The sequence below is a fragment of the Myotis yumanensis genome, unplaced genomic scaffold (assembly GCF_028538775.1).
Source record: "Myotis yumanensis isolate MYYU_CA2020_CCGP unplaced genomic scaffold, mMyoYum1.0.hap1 SCAF_8, whole genome shotgun sequence".
Lineage (NCBI taxonomy): Eukaryota > Metazoa > Chordata > Mammalia > Chiroptera > Vespertilionidae > Myotis > Myotis yumanensis.
The window spans coordinates 32,728,463-32,743,072 of NW_027223759.1; the positions used below are offsets into that span (position 1 = coordinate 32,728,463).

The window sequence follows — 14,610 nt, forward strand, 5'->3', positions numbered from 1 at the left end:
TAGATTCACACGTTCCATGTGATCATGACACAGTACTCGAGGTCTAAAGTAACCTGTAACGTGTGACTATCTGCCTTAGGAGGTAAGGTGAGGAAACACAGAATTGAGTGAGTCCAGCTCTGGACCTGACATGACAATTGTTAGCTTTTTCCCCCCCGAAGACCTGTGCTTCCCCCTGGTTTCAGTGTGCAGGGGGGCCTGGGTCCTGCAGGGGGACCTCAGTCCCAAAGTGGTTGGAGCCCAACCTCTGGAGTGGCCTTGGGTCAAATTCTGGTTCCATCACTTTGCTGCCCTCAAATCAACCCTCCAAGGTTCAGTCTACCGAAGTGTAAAATGGCCTAATGAGAGTAGCCAAGTGCGGGATTTTCTGAGGATTAAGTGCGTCAGTCCATGGAAAGTGCTTACCACCCAGTAAGTGGTGCGTTCATTTACTGAGCATTGATTGAGCACCTACTACGTGTTAGGCATGTTCTTGGCATGCGGACCCAGCGGTGCACCGGCCATACCAAGTGTAAATGGTTGTGACGGTATGTATTCCATCTGCATCCTGTTCAGCAGCAAGTTCTCCTTTGTAATTTTCAATGTCTGCCTGTTTTCTTGTTCTTACCTTTTAACTTTGCGTTTGCCCCCACAGCCCCGCACCTGCCTGCCTTGCACAGTCCTCAACAGAGAGCGTTGTGAGTGGTCTCAGAATTAGGCTCTACCCTCCGGGGCCGGGCCGACACCCCCGCTTGGAGATCCGAACCTCACTCAGGGCACCTCGGAGAAGAGGTGAGAAGATTGGGATGCCTTAGGCACAAGAGTGTGGCCAAAAGGTCTCCATGAAACAGCCAGGGACCACGATTCCAGGGGAGCCCTGCGTCCTGAAGCCCGCTTCCTGGCCGGTGGCGCCGGGAAGAGGAAAAGAATGAGGCGCCCAGGCAGGATCCCGGGGGAATCCTGAGACCAGGCGCCAACCCGGCTCCCGGTGGCAAAGCGCCACCGCCTCGCTCCAGGTAACACGCCTGGCCCCGGCCTCCAGGAGGCAGCACCTCGACCTCGCCCCTGGCCTCCGGGCCGCCGGGGCTCACCCCCGCCCCTTTGCGATCGTCCCGCCCCCCGACTGGCTCACACCCTGCCCCTGGCCTCTGGGTGAGGCCCCGCCCTCCACGCTCGCCCCGCCTCCGACCTCCCTCCTCTCGGCCCCGCCTTCTCCTATCGTCCCGCCTCGCGCTCAGCTTAGTCCACACCCTGCCCCAGCATCTGGGCGGCCGCCGCACAGTCCCGCTCACTCCCAATCCGCCTCCCCGGCCCCTCGCCCGCCCCGCTGCCTCCGTGAAGCCTCGGGTCAGGCTCCTCCCCGGCCGGCGACCCCGCCCCGGCGCGAGACCACCCCTGCCGCTGGCTCCCGCCTATTCCCGCCCGGGGCACCGCCTCGCGAGCCCTGCCCCCGCCCCCGAGCCCCGCCCCGACGCGGGGACCACCCTCAGCCCGCGGAGGCGGGGACCGAGCGCTGCGGGCACTCTCGGAGGTCCCGGCTCCTCGCCTGCGCCGCGCGGTGATTCCCGCGGAGCCGCGCGCGCCCCCGGCCGGACGAGCTCGCAGACCACGAGGAGAGCCGCTGGAGCCGGTGGATCGCAATGCGAGCCAGGTAGGCAGGGAGGCGGCGCGCCAGGCGGTCCCCTGCAGGCGCTCCAACCCCGCGCCCGGCCTCGCTCCCGCGGCGCCAGCTCGGGCTCGGCGGGTTTGCGCTCCTCTCGAGCGCCGATCGTTCCCTCGCCGCCTGAGTTCGGGGTCCGGGTGCCCTGGCGGGGCTGGCGCCTGGCGGCTTCGGGAAGTCTCGCGCACATTTTGGAGCCTCCCCGGGCGCCCGGAATCACCCGCTCAGGGCAGGCAGGTCGGGGTTCCGGGAGCCGAGACGCACTCGGAGCCCCCGCCGTCGCCCGGCAGATCCCAGTTCTCCCGGCCCAGACGTTCCCAGACGCTTTGCGGGCGGCCCTGCGGGGTGGCCTACCTACTTCGACAACGGGGCACGAATATGGGGGTTGCTCATTCACCTCCCGCGGCCGTAGGGCGCCCCGAGGGCTGGAGGGTCGGGGCGCCCCCTCGCGCGTACCCTGGGTGGAGGGGAGGGCGCGCGGTCCTGGGTTAAACTTGCTGGTGACAATGCATATTTCAAGTTCGGAGATCCCTTGTTTTAGGATGGAAATGAAAACCCGGGTTTTCGGCTAGCCTTGCGGTGACCGAGCAGCCGCGAGTTGACAACGCTGGCGGCCGGCGGGTGGGGACAGCTGGGAGAGGCACGTTGTTCTCTAAGTGATGTTTCCCGGGAAGCCCGCTCCGCGGCGCGGATTGGTGGTCTAGGATCCTAGCCTTGGAGTTCGGTGGCTCCTAGCCCTGGGCTGGCCCTGCAGCCGGGGGTCCAGGCCCTCTCTGGCCCTTCCCCGCGGTGTTGGTTGGCCCGAGGAGCGGCCGGGCTCTCTACGTGCGGAGAGCGTTGTGGAGCCTCGTGGATCGGTGAGATTTAAAAAAGAGAACACTGGGCTGGATTTTATTCGTGCTGATTCTTTCCAAGTTAGTGCAGCAACTTGGTACCGTGTGCTTATCAGTAGTGATAAGTTAGGACAACTTTTGTTCTGATCACAAAAACAATAAATGCTTTGGGTAGAAAACAGAAATAAAGATGTATCAAACAGAAACCAACCCTTTGTTCCTCCAGCCTTTAATATTTATTCATCTTTATTGGGGTCACATGTTTGCAGATTTCATCAATAAGTTACAACTGGAGCCTCTCTACCCTAAATCAAAAGTAATCTTTTTGCAACTCTCCCCTCCCAACCCTTCAAAATGTGAGGTCCCTGAGCACCGAAGTTTGGGTTGGTGGGCCTTGATTCCTGCTCAGCTGGCGCAGCTCCCTTTCCAATGGGCGGTGTACTCCCTGCCTTCTGCAGGCCCGAGATGGAGAGAGGAGTGGTCAGCTTGGAACACTGGCTCAGACAGGATTGGCCTTGTGCCTCTCCCCTCCCCTGTGGTTTTGGTTCCTTGCCTTGTAAAAATGAAGGTAATGATTCTCAATCTGCTTCTCAGGCCACCATAAAAATTAATGGGTGGTTTGCAAAGCATGTTGCCATTCTTGGATGGACAGCGGCTGTACTTTAAAGGGGCTAGGGAGCATTTTGCTTGCTGTTCTGTGTTGCCGTCATCATCAAATGAAGCAGTTTGCTTCCCACCTGGCCATCCTGATCAGGAGAGAGACTCCAGGAATGTCCGGTGGAGCCTGGAGAACCATCCTGGTACCCCAGAAAACGGGGGCCTTGGGAAGAGACGGCACACCCAAACCCACCTCCTCTCTGCCTTCTTCTGCATGTGGGCAAATGGGGAGAGGATGAGGGGTCATTGATACTAAGACGGCCCCAAGTTGCACAGGCCTGATGCTTGTCCATCTGTGTATTGCTGAGGCCACCCTGGTGGGAGAGGGAACAGTTAGTTCTGGGAGAGGGACTTCGAAAGTGCACAAACCTGACTTCCTAAGGGTTTGCTTTATGGCTCACTTGTTTGCTAAATGAACAATGACCACCTCAGATCTGCCTGGCGGGAGAAGCTTCTGTGAGCTCAAATATTTTTCCTGTTGTTCAAAGTCAAGAGCACCACACTTCAGTGACCTCCTATAACAATTAGAAGGGCCTCTTGCCATTAGTTAATTCCAGGTATGAGAAGCCGGAGTGGGGAGAGGTGCTGCACAGGTTGCCTTTTGTTCCCTTAGAACAGAAACCACGGAAGATCAGAGATCCTCTTTCTGTGAACATCTCCCGGGCTCCAGTTCGTCATTTGATAGTTTCATTTTTTTATTGTCGCTCCCACCAGCACTTTGATCTGCCCAAGGTCTAGTAGCTTATCCAAGCTCAGGCACAGGGGGTTTCCGGAAGGACCCTGAAAGGGGGCTGGACAAGTTGCTGATGGTGTCCTTAGCCCAGCTCATTGTCTGGTAATGTGCTCTTCCTTATCTCGGTGTGGGGAGGAAGGGGGGCTGGCTGGATTTTTTTCCTTTGCTGTTGTTTGTGAACTTGCTTTCTGGTCGGGCAGCCTGGGATTGTTTTCCTGCAGGCTGCTTGAACAGACTTCTTTCTTATTCTAATGTTGGTTTCTAGTCTGATAATAAGATATGCTAATGGTGAGTGGGGTTTTAATCCTTGGATCCCCGCCAGTTAAGTGTATGTGGGAGGTGTGTGTGCTCACTCTTCTTCCTGGGGAGGAGCCAAACAAACAGAAGAGCTACCAGTTCACCCCTGATGACCTCATCCCTGCTCAGGGCAAGCCTCCCTGGCTCCCTGTTTGAGGTTCCAGCCTTGTTTTGACTGAGGAGAAGCTGCTGTTTAGCAAGTGGGCCTTGGGCCAGCCATGTGGGTTTCCTTTAGCTTTGTTATTTTCAAATTCGACACCTGAACTGGGCCGTGTTGCCATTTTTCTTCTGAGAGCTGGAGCCCAGTCCGTGGGATATTTTATTTCCTAAGGCCCTGGAGATGGGCACTAGGACTTCTTTGTCCCGGGGCCGCCGCCTGACAACCAAGGATTGGGAAAGGTCGCTGAGCAGGGAAACAGACTTCCTAGAGCATGCACAGACCTGCTTGGCTCCAGCCCTCACGGTTGACACTCTGGTCTCCTGGGCCCCAGCTATTCGCACAATAGAAGCCCCATGTTCTGCCACTACCCTCTGGAGGGGTGACAGAAAAGTAATTCAAACCCCCACAAACCCAGGGAACAATCCAGCTACTGACTCAGGATCTTCTTGGGAAGATCCTGAGTCTGCTGCTCCGGGGGCCCCAGGGCATCCCTGTTATATAACAGCACCTGGTGCGGGCAGGACCAGAGGCTCATAGGAAAGAATGTCAGTCTTCAGCCTTTAGAAGAAGGTGAGAGGATGCAGAAGGTGTTTCAGAAATGAAGGTATGTGTGGTGTGTTTCAGGGAGGGAATGGTGAAGTCCCATATGTGTGCACAGCTTCTGGACCATCAGGTGAGCATACACCTTCCCAAACATCGGTAGTGATTTGAGGGAGAGAATGGTGGACTGAGTTCGCCTAATTTAAATAGAGATTTGGGGTGTTTTAAGGGGAAGAAATCAGTATCGCTTGCTGAGGGCTTATGATATACCAGGCCCTGTGTTTACACTTTGAAAGTCTCCCCAAAACAATGAGAATTTAAGTCACTCCTCCAACATAACAGTCCATTAGTGAGTGCTTGAGCTGGGACACAAACCCCTGAGCCAGCTTGATCTCCCAGCTCATGTCTCTCAGTGAGCTGAAATTGAACAAGCAGCTGTCTATCACATATTTTGGTAGCATTAAGCCATGAAAGGAGCAGAGTGCCTGCTTCCCTTACACCATGATTAATATATATATATATACTGGATGAAATCTTTAAAATCTGTGAAATTTTTTCAGCCTGAATGGAAGACAGCCAGTTTATACCTTTGTTCCTGGGGGCTGGTGCTCACCCTGTCTGCAGGGTAAAGCTTGATTTTTTTGGAAGACTGTGGTTGTGAAGTTGGGATAACTCAGCACCTGCTATGAAGTTTTTCCTTGCACCTTGAAAAGTGTTATTCTGGGCAGATGAGGTCACTAGAATAAGATTAAGATTATGGGGAGGTTGATAAGTAAATGTAAGATAAGGGTTCCGCCTTCCCCTTTACAATTTCAGAGATGGCATATTACTGAGATTATTCTTATCTGCTCCGTAAAAACTAGTCTCCGGGGAACTCTGCCGAAGCCTGTTAGCCCAACTCTTCTGAACAGATTGAAAAGAATACTTTCTGCAAAAAACGGTTCTGTGGTTCCGAATTCTTATGTCCTCCTTTCCTCTCTTCCCTGTCTCGCTAGTCTGTGCAATTTAGGAAAAGCCTGCTGGGTTCTTCAGAACATGGAAGCCTACTGAAGTCTGCAGGCCTGAATGGAATACAAATGTTTCCTTTTCTAGCTTCTCCAATGTAGGAGGTCCTGAGCCTGCAGTGTGCCACTGCAGAGAAACCTGCTCTTTGAGGGCAAAAGACAAAGAGCCTTGATTGTAGCATCTGCCAATTACTGGGTTTAAATACTCCCACCATGGCCGACTTCAAGATACCAGTGCTGGGGCTGCACATTACTAAATATGCAACAATCTGTGTGAGCCAATAAGAGCTGATTCAGTTTACCTTTCTTGGACCTAGCCCACCTGCCCAAGCCCCCTCATGTAATGAATGAAATGGTTGGCTGGCTTGGACCATGTCAGCCTAGTTGTGTGAGAGGAGAGAGAATTTGGGTGTCGTTGAGTAGCCTGTTTTGGCCAGCAAGTGTAAAGTGCTTTAAAACTCAGAGCACACATTAAAATCACCTAGGAGTTAAAAAAAATTTTTTTAAACCTTTGCTGCCTCCTTCCCCTTGAATCAGAATTTCTGAGGGTGCGGCTCAGACATGAGTAGTATTTAAAAGCTCCCCAGTAGAGCCCTGGCCTGGAGCATTAACCCATATACCAGGGTTCAGATTCCTGGTCAGGGCACATATCTAGGTTGTAGGTTCTATCCCTGGTGTGCAACTGATCGATGCTTCTCTCTCGCCCCTCCCCCCTTCTCTAAAATCTAAAAAAAAATTATATTCTTGGGTGAGGATTAAAAATGATAACAATAAAAGTAAAAACTCCCTGGTAGAATCACCATTCTTATGTCTATCCAGGGTTGAACTCCACTGACAGGAAATTTGGGAAAGTGTCAACATAGAAGTATCCAAACTATAAAGAGTTTTTATAAGAATTTATTGGAGCCCAACTGAGGACATTGCCAGGGACCAACATCTCAAATGCTCTGGAGAGTAAGTTTGCAGTGTCTTTTACACATTTGGAAGTAAGGAAGGAATGTAAGGAAGATTACGTGGAGATGGAAGAAAGCAAGGCAGGGATTGGATTACAGGATAGTTAACATGATTATGTGCTCTCTTAAGGGTGGTTATACTTCCAGGGATCTGAAGAAGAGGCATTTCAAAGGTGTTGTGAACCCTGATGGGGGTGGGTGATGGGGAGACGTACCAAGAAGGGCTCCTGTTGGCTAACTGAGCTCAAATTTTTAAAAAGCAGCCATTTCTGCACAGGGCCTCTCATGCAAACTGCACTTCAAAAAGAGGCCTCTGCCTACCTAGACTGCCTGCCCACACCTTGTTCCTGTCACCTGAGCCAGCCCTTATAAAGGTTTCCTGGAGTCCTGTTTCAGCCAATAGGACTAAAGCTTTATACGTTTCCTTCTTCTCTGCACCCCACGTTGGAGATTCCTGTTGGTGATGAATTGGCACTAATGACCATCGGTTGACAATGTTAACCTAGATGCACAGCAACAACGGACAGGGCTTGCTTAAGGCAAGTATATATCTTTTTATAGGCCTGGGATGTAACTACCTACCATTACCCGGCCAGTTAGTGACTACCCACCATGACCTGTCCAGTTAGGAGTTTATGATCAGAGAAACCTACCTGTGAGGTTACAGTTTGGCCAGACATATGACACAGCTCCTTTTTCGGTTCACAGGAAGTATTTTGGGGACAGACCCTGTATTTGACACCAAGAAGTTGAAATTTCCCTCGTGGAGCCTGGGAGCGTTTTCCAGCTTTGAGTGTGAGGACCAGGCAGGCAGAGACCTGGATCTTCCCAGTTGCCAGTTGTCAGTCTTACTCCAGTGGCCCTTTCCCTCCACGCTGCTGGTCCATGTACTTGTGCCTCGGTTGCAGCTGCTGGTCTAGCACGGAGAAGGGTGTTGGTGGAAGAAGGGGTCTGGATGAAGCAAGGAGATGGCTCCTTGGGGGGGGCTTGGCTGATCTTGGATGTTAAAGCAGAGAGCCGGAGTCTAGAGGAGCTCCCCAGGGCCCCCAAGGGAAGAGAGGAGGAACTCGACACTAAGGACTTTTTGTCACAGTCCTTCAGCTTGGTGGCACACATAAGCTGATTATTTTTTCTCTGCATAATTAGCAGTAGCATTATTTTAAAACGTGAAAGCTTTCTTTGGAGGCAGGGCGCACATGGGAAGCGAGTGTCATTGAACTTCTGAGCCAGTAAGAAGTGACAATACGTTGACAGATCTGGGACTAGGAAGAGGCAATCGAGGTCCCTGGGGTGCAGAACTCAAGGAGGTGTGCACTGCAGGGGCTGCCCGTCTGGTCAGGGAGGAACCGATGGAGAGAGAGTGGACTCAGGCCTCGTTCCCTCAGAGTTGGACCCGGGAGTACGGAAGAGCGCACTGGAGATATGAGTGTGGACAGTGGGGCCTGGGAGCACACTCTGGTCAGCCCCTGGAGGTGGGGCAGGAAGGCCAAGGGGCAGGAGGAATGAAGCCGCTGGAGGCGTGTCCCGGAGGCCAAGGAGGAGAAGGTTGGGGGTGGGAGCCTGACACAGACAGTTCTGGGTACTGAATGATCAGACACGGGACCACTGGGCTTTGATTGTTAGAACTGTGTGATTGCAGGAGTGGGAAGCTTCTAGAAAAAGTAGAGAACACAGCATAGGCCACGGGGAAGAATGTGAGTGATAAAAGAAGTAAGGTTGTCATTTGAGGGTGTCAAGACCAGGGACCACGGTTGGGATGGGCCCAGTGTCTGGGTGGGTGACCAGAGAGGCGTGTGAGTGGTTGTCCTCAGGAACTGGTTTAAGGGCTTCCCCAAATGCCTTTTCAACTTGTACATCTGCCACTTGTTTTCAGCACCCTTTGTGGGAGGCTAGTTGGGGGCCTCATTTGTTCCTAAGACCCAGTTCCCTAATGCTCCCTGTCGGGGAACCCTTTCCCGGTTGCCCCAGGTCAAGGACTAACCACTGCTTCCCTACATGCCTGTTGCCCCCCCAGGCAGGCGCTGCATGTCCTTTACCTCCGAGTCCTCAGTGCAGACAGCTGGTCTCATGAATGAAGGTGCTGAAGAGGGGCTGGCCGGGGTTAGTGACAGCTTAGGGTGGCGACTTCCCAAAGAACCTTACGGCAACAGCGCTAATATTCTCTTCTTAGAGATCTTAACAGCTTAAAACTTACAATACGTACTTTCTGACCTATGAATAACCATCAGCTTACTTGGAACTGCTGTCAAGGGGCCGTCCCGTGCTTCTGTGCCGTTTAATTTTCCATTCAGCCAGGCTTACCCAGCTTCCTTTACCCACCTTTACGCTTTTGCCCTTTTTGAAAGCATTTGAATTTTTAATAGGTTTAGGATACAAAGAAGTAAATGGAATGTCTGAAAATGCACGTACTTTTAAACATTTTGAAATTACCGGTGGTTGCCCTAGCCAGTTTGGCACAGCGATTAGAGGTCAGCCTGCGGACTGAAAGGTCCTGGGTTCAATTCTGGTCAAGGGCGAGTACCTCGGTTTCGGGCTTGATCCCTGACCCTGATTGGAGCGGGAGGCAACCAATCGTGTCTCTCACATCCATGTTTCTCTCTCGGTCTCTCCCCCTCCCTTCCATTCTCTCTAAAAGTCAATGGAAAAAAATATCCCTGGGTGAGGATTAACAAACAAACAAACAAAAGAAATGTCTGGTGGGGCCAGATATTTGCACAGGTCCCGCACATAAATGGAAAAGAAAGGTATGTGTTCTGGCTGAACCGGAAGTGCTCATTAGAGCTGATGTGGTCCATAGAGGTCGTTTCTGTGAAGTGTTGGGCCCAGGGCCTGTGACCAGAGCAGTCCCGTAGTCGGTGCGGATGGTGGTGGGGAGTGAAGACAGTGGTCTGCTGCGGTCTGGTCTCACTTTCCCTCCCCACTACCCCGCACCACACGTCCCCTGGCGGAGGCTGTGGGGTTTCTTTTTCCCTTGTGGTTTCAGAAATCAGTGCTTTGGGTGTTCGCAGGAGAAAGCCCTTGGCTCTTGTACTGGTTGGCAGCCGCTGGGAAGCTCGCCTTTATGGGAAACCAGAATTTTGAATTTTGGTCACATTTCAGGCCTACGTCTGGGTGACATCACAGCAGATCTGTCACTGGCTGGATACAAAAAATGAGTTTCCTGGATTCTACTTAGTGCCCCCCTCCCTTTTTTTATTTATTTTTTTATTTTGTTATAACCACCCATGATTTGGGTCTGTTCAGCTAGGGGAGAAGTAAGTATCTGTTCCCAGAGACAGACTGGGGCCTGTTTAGTGTAGAACCTTCTCGGCTCCACAGCCAGGTCTGTGACAGTCAGTCCTGGGGAGGGGCCGGCTGCCAGGATTTCATATTCTCCAGGTGGAACCAGGGACTTGTCTGTCTCCTCCCTTACATTTTATTCTTACATATTTTCAGAGTCTGAGGAAGTCATGTTTCAGATAGTTTGACATTTAGATAGATGCTAATCTCAAATACAGTTACTATTTGGGGATACACACCTGAAATATTCCCCTTCACCTTTTAACAGGGACTTTCCCGTGGCTTCACTTATTGGCTGGACTTTTCCTCTCTGTCACTGTGCCCGAGGCTTCTGTAAATGGCTCTTTCTTTTCAGCCAATCAAATATGAAACAACCCCGTGTGCACAACTGAAAGTCATCATATTTGATTCAAGGAAAGTCCTAATTAAGAATTAAGTGACTCATCGCCCTTATGTTCTTCCAACATTGTGTTTTATATCCAGGCCATTGTTAGGGAACAGAAATAGCTGGAACGCAGTTTTCACAAGCTGGACTGTGGGGAAATTCCTTTTCTTAGTGGGGTCTCCAGTGGCTCACCCTTAGGACCTGTTTTATTTCCGGTGGCAGCAAAGGCTTCTCAGTGCCACACACCTGTCTGTGTTTGCTTCTTTGGCTTCTGTTTACTTCTGGTTTTGACCTGGGGCAAGTTTTTGGGCTTCTCCGAGCTCAGCTTTCTGATCTCTGATATGGTGATGGTGCTACTTACCTCCGGGCTAGAGATGGGCCTGTGGAGACGGTGGACTTCACCACACCACCCTTGCCTGTCCAGGGAGCCCTTCATTACTGTGGCCTCTTCTGAGTCTTGTGTGCACTGCCGATTATTCTTAAGTGTTGAGTAAATATTATTTTTTAATGTTGTGCTATCTGAATTAAATAGGAGTGCAGGACTTGGATATTTTTAGGTGTTCCATCTGACCTTTAAAAAGTGTACGGGCACAGACTAGCAGCATGATGCGTGTCTAAATAGGGATTAGGATCCCCAATCTTTGCCCCGTTTCTCCAAGTCCTGGGAGCAGGAGAGGTGTGGGGATGGAGTAAGCAAGGTGTGTCCAGCCCCAGACCTGGGATGGAGTGTGGCCCTGGCTGGTAGCATCGGGGGACCAGCAGCCAGCCCCTCACTGGAGGCCTGTGTGCAAGACCTGCTTTGTTTGCCCCTGGGGGGTGGGAGAGGGAGGTGAGAAGCATGTCGTGGTCAATAGAAGTACTTTCTAGGTATATGCATTGTTTGGGGACTAGTTTCTTATGACTTCTTTTCTTTAAATCCTGTCCACTTAAGTCTTTTTTTTAAAAAATATATTTTATTGATTTTTTTACAGAGAGGAAGGAGGAGGGATAGAGAGTTAGAAACATCGATGAGAGAGAAACATCAATCAGCTGCCTCCTGCACGTCTCCTACTGGGGATGTGCCCGCAACCAAGATACATGCCCTTGACCGGAATCGAACCCGGGACCCTTCAATCTGCAGGCCTACTCTCTATCCACTGAGCCAAACCGGTTACGGCAAGTCTTTTTTTTTTTTTAATTATTGAAGAAATATTCATTATAGAAACATTAGCAAATGCAAAAGGAAAAAAGTTTGTATCAGTGAAACTCTGCCGCCCACGATAACCGCTCCGGACATTTTACATGTAAATCTAGACTTTCCAGACAAAGCCAGGTGGTGAGGACCGTGTGCACTCGGCCCAAGTCCTTCAGTGAGTGTTTGTCCAGTGAATACCACACTTTTCAAAAACGGCTTTTCACCTCAAATTATTGCTGACATATTTCCAGGTGAGTAAGTTCAGACTTCCTGTCAGGCTTGTAGGGGATGCAGCCTCCTTATTTAAGAAGTCCTTGTTCATGAGCAGTTTCCAGTTACTATAAAATTATAAATAGCACCACAGTGACCATCTTGAGATATCTTTCCATGCCTGTAAGTTTCTTTGAATGATACACACACACACACACATATATACACACGTATATATTTTGCTTTCGTTGGGCTTAAAATCGTACAGAACTAATTATATGGACTGTTGGGTGAGTGTATGCTCACTACTCAGGAAAGCACCCCCAAGGAGTGACGCGGGGGAATTTTTTCATCTCTTGAATAAACTTTGGTGAACTTGTACATGAGTCTTGGACACGCTGGCACCGCTTTTGGGGGAATTCCTTTCTGATGGTCCAAATCCTAACACGCTCTGTCTGCACGGTGAGTTTTTGGGTGGAGTTGGGAGTGCACCCCTCAATTTTAGGAGGCACATAGACACGCCAGTTTCAGGAACGTTGAAACACGGGGGAAACGTACGTTTTAGAGCACGGGAACTGTTTCTGCTGGGAGGTCTTCCGGGCCCACCCCTCCTGGGAAGACATGAGTGGTTTCAGCTTCAGAACAGTCATTGCCAGCTCCCAGGTCGTGTCACTGTGGACGTCAGGAGTGCCCTGTGGGCTGTGTCCCTGACCGGCTGTGTCCGGGGATGCAGTTTCAGCTGGCACAGGGCCATGGCGTAGACTGGATTTTCAGAACCTGCAGGTTCGCGAAGAGAAGAGTGCTCAGTACCTTCTGCTGGTGACAAGGCTGTGAGTTTTACTCCTCACTGTGGTCTGGTGTCACAGGACGTCTTCGTTCTGGCAGGAGGGGAACTCAGTTATGGGCGGGAGATCTGGCCTGTCTCTGGAGCGCGGTCTTGGCACCGACGGCATCCTGAGTCATTGTCCACCTATTGGCACATGAGACAGCGCTTTGGAGGCCATCAGGACACCAGGAAATCTGCCCATCCACTCTGGTTATTTGTTCTGGAGTACCAGGTCCACCTCACGGAGTTTGGGGGGCTGGAGCCCCTAGACCGGGCCTGATTGCTGAGCCCTTTTGTAACTCTCTGGGACACTACCCTGGTCCTCTTCTCCTCCTTCTAATTAGCTCATATGTGACTTGAACTCCTTCATTCCATCACCCACACTGAGCCGCTGTGTCCCAGGTGGGGGGATGGAGAAACCACTAAAGACAGCCTCTGACTGGGGAGGTCAGGGTTCACGGGGTGTGCTGGGGGGTCAGGGCAGGCTCCCCAAAGTAGCCCCACTAAGTCGGGGGATGTGACCTGAAGGAATTGTGTGGTGCAGGCAGGGGTCTTGGCCGTGGCGAGTGATTGGGTAAGTGCAGGGGACCCGAAGAGGTGACCACTTTCTGGAGCACCTGTGGCCATGGGACAGCTAGGTGGCTGGATGGCAGGTCCTCTGGGCTGCAGTTGGCTTTGAACTGCATCTCAGGGCACTGGAGAGCCTTGATGAAATGTGCCAGCATGATTTGGAAGGGGCCGGGGGGTGGGGGGGTACCTAACGCACCACACCTCATTCTGACTGGGTCCCCTCCTCACAGTCTGACACCCCTGAAGACTTGGCATCCCGGGACCCCACTTTGTGGCCCACAGTGCTGCTTCTCCCTCATGGCCTGTTGTGAGAGGCTTGTGAAGTCATCTGATTAAGTGACCCCTCTGCACAGTGTTAAGAGTTACCTTTATTTAAAAATGACACTTTGGAAACTGAGCCACCTGTCGGGTTATTAAGGGAGTCAAAGCATTTTTATGTTTTAGAAAGGAAAAAGGTATTATGAAGATATGGAGATTTCCAGTTAAAACAACATCAGAGGGACCCAGTGCGATGGATCGGAGTGCCTACCCCTGGTCATCTGAGCCCCTGTCTTTGAGGCTGTCCCAGCATACGGGACAGCAGCCCGGACGAGTCCTGGCATTCCTTGTCGGGTTCTGAAACTCACCAGGCTGGGCGGTGGGTGGTTCCATCCTGCCCGCCCCGTCTCGGCCCCACTCAATCTGCTGAGAGGTGGCAGCTTGGCCAGCTGGCCAGTGGATTTCTGTGTTTAACCCACAGAAACCTGCTAATCCCAGGTCAACTTCAGTAGAACCTCTGCTCTGGGAGGACAACCATCTGTCCTCACCGTGCTCAGAGTAGAATCAGTACGACATGGTTAAAAGGACACAGCTCCGAGCTGGAAAATGATGTCATAAGCACACTCTATTGTCATCAGAGAAAATGTCAAGGAACTGGCTGCTGATTAAATTGGGAGGCTGATGATTATTCTGGGAAGAAGCAGGGTTATTTTGATGAGCAGGGAAAGGGACAGAACAGTAGTGATTCCTTGGGGAGCAGAGGGCGGGAGGCTGCAGGGAACAGGTAAGGCGTTTAGGACAGACTGATTTACAGCTCAGATGATGGTACATGAGGCTCTACGGGAAAACTTGAATCGTGACTTTGAATGTGTCAGGTTGCTTGTGGTTTTCCCTTGTCTTCAGATTTTGTTGCTGGGAATTGCAAATAAAGGGTCAACAGAAACGGCCTTGTTGTTTGGGTGTGGAAATTGGCAGGCAAGGTTTGGGCAGTGTCTCCCGCCCCCCACCTTCCACCTCCCACCCCCCACCCTCTCTATTGACTGTAACAAAACAAACTGTAAATTTTAAATGTTTGGGGAGAAAAGAGGAGAA

At 51.6% G+C, this 14,610-nt stretch overlaps 1 protein-coding gene across 2 annotated transcripts in view; it reads left to right on the forward strand.

Annotated features, from left to right (window-relative positions):
- The first annotated feature begins 1,483 nt into the window (after window positions 1-1,483).
- SH3BP4 (SH3 domain binding protein 4) overlaps window positions 1,484-14,610 on the forward strand; it is a 78,394-nt gene continuing 65,267 nt past the window's right edge. Inside the window, exon 1 of one of the 2 annotated variants that reach the window (XM_070422452.1) lies at window positions 1,484-1,630. The gene's annotated coding sequence lies outside the window, so the exon portion shown is untranslated. Of the gene's footprint in view, window positions 1,631-11,823; window positions 11,906-14,610 lie in introns of those variants that run through there. The other variant, XM_070422453.1, reaches the window with a different exon arrangement.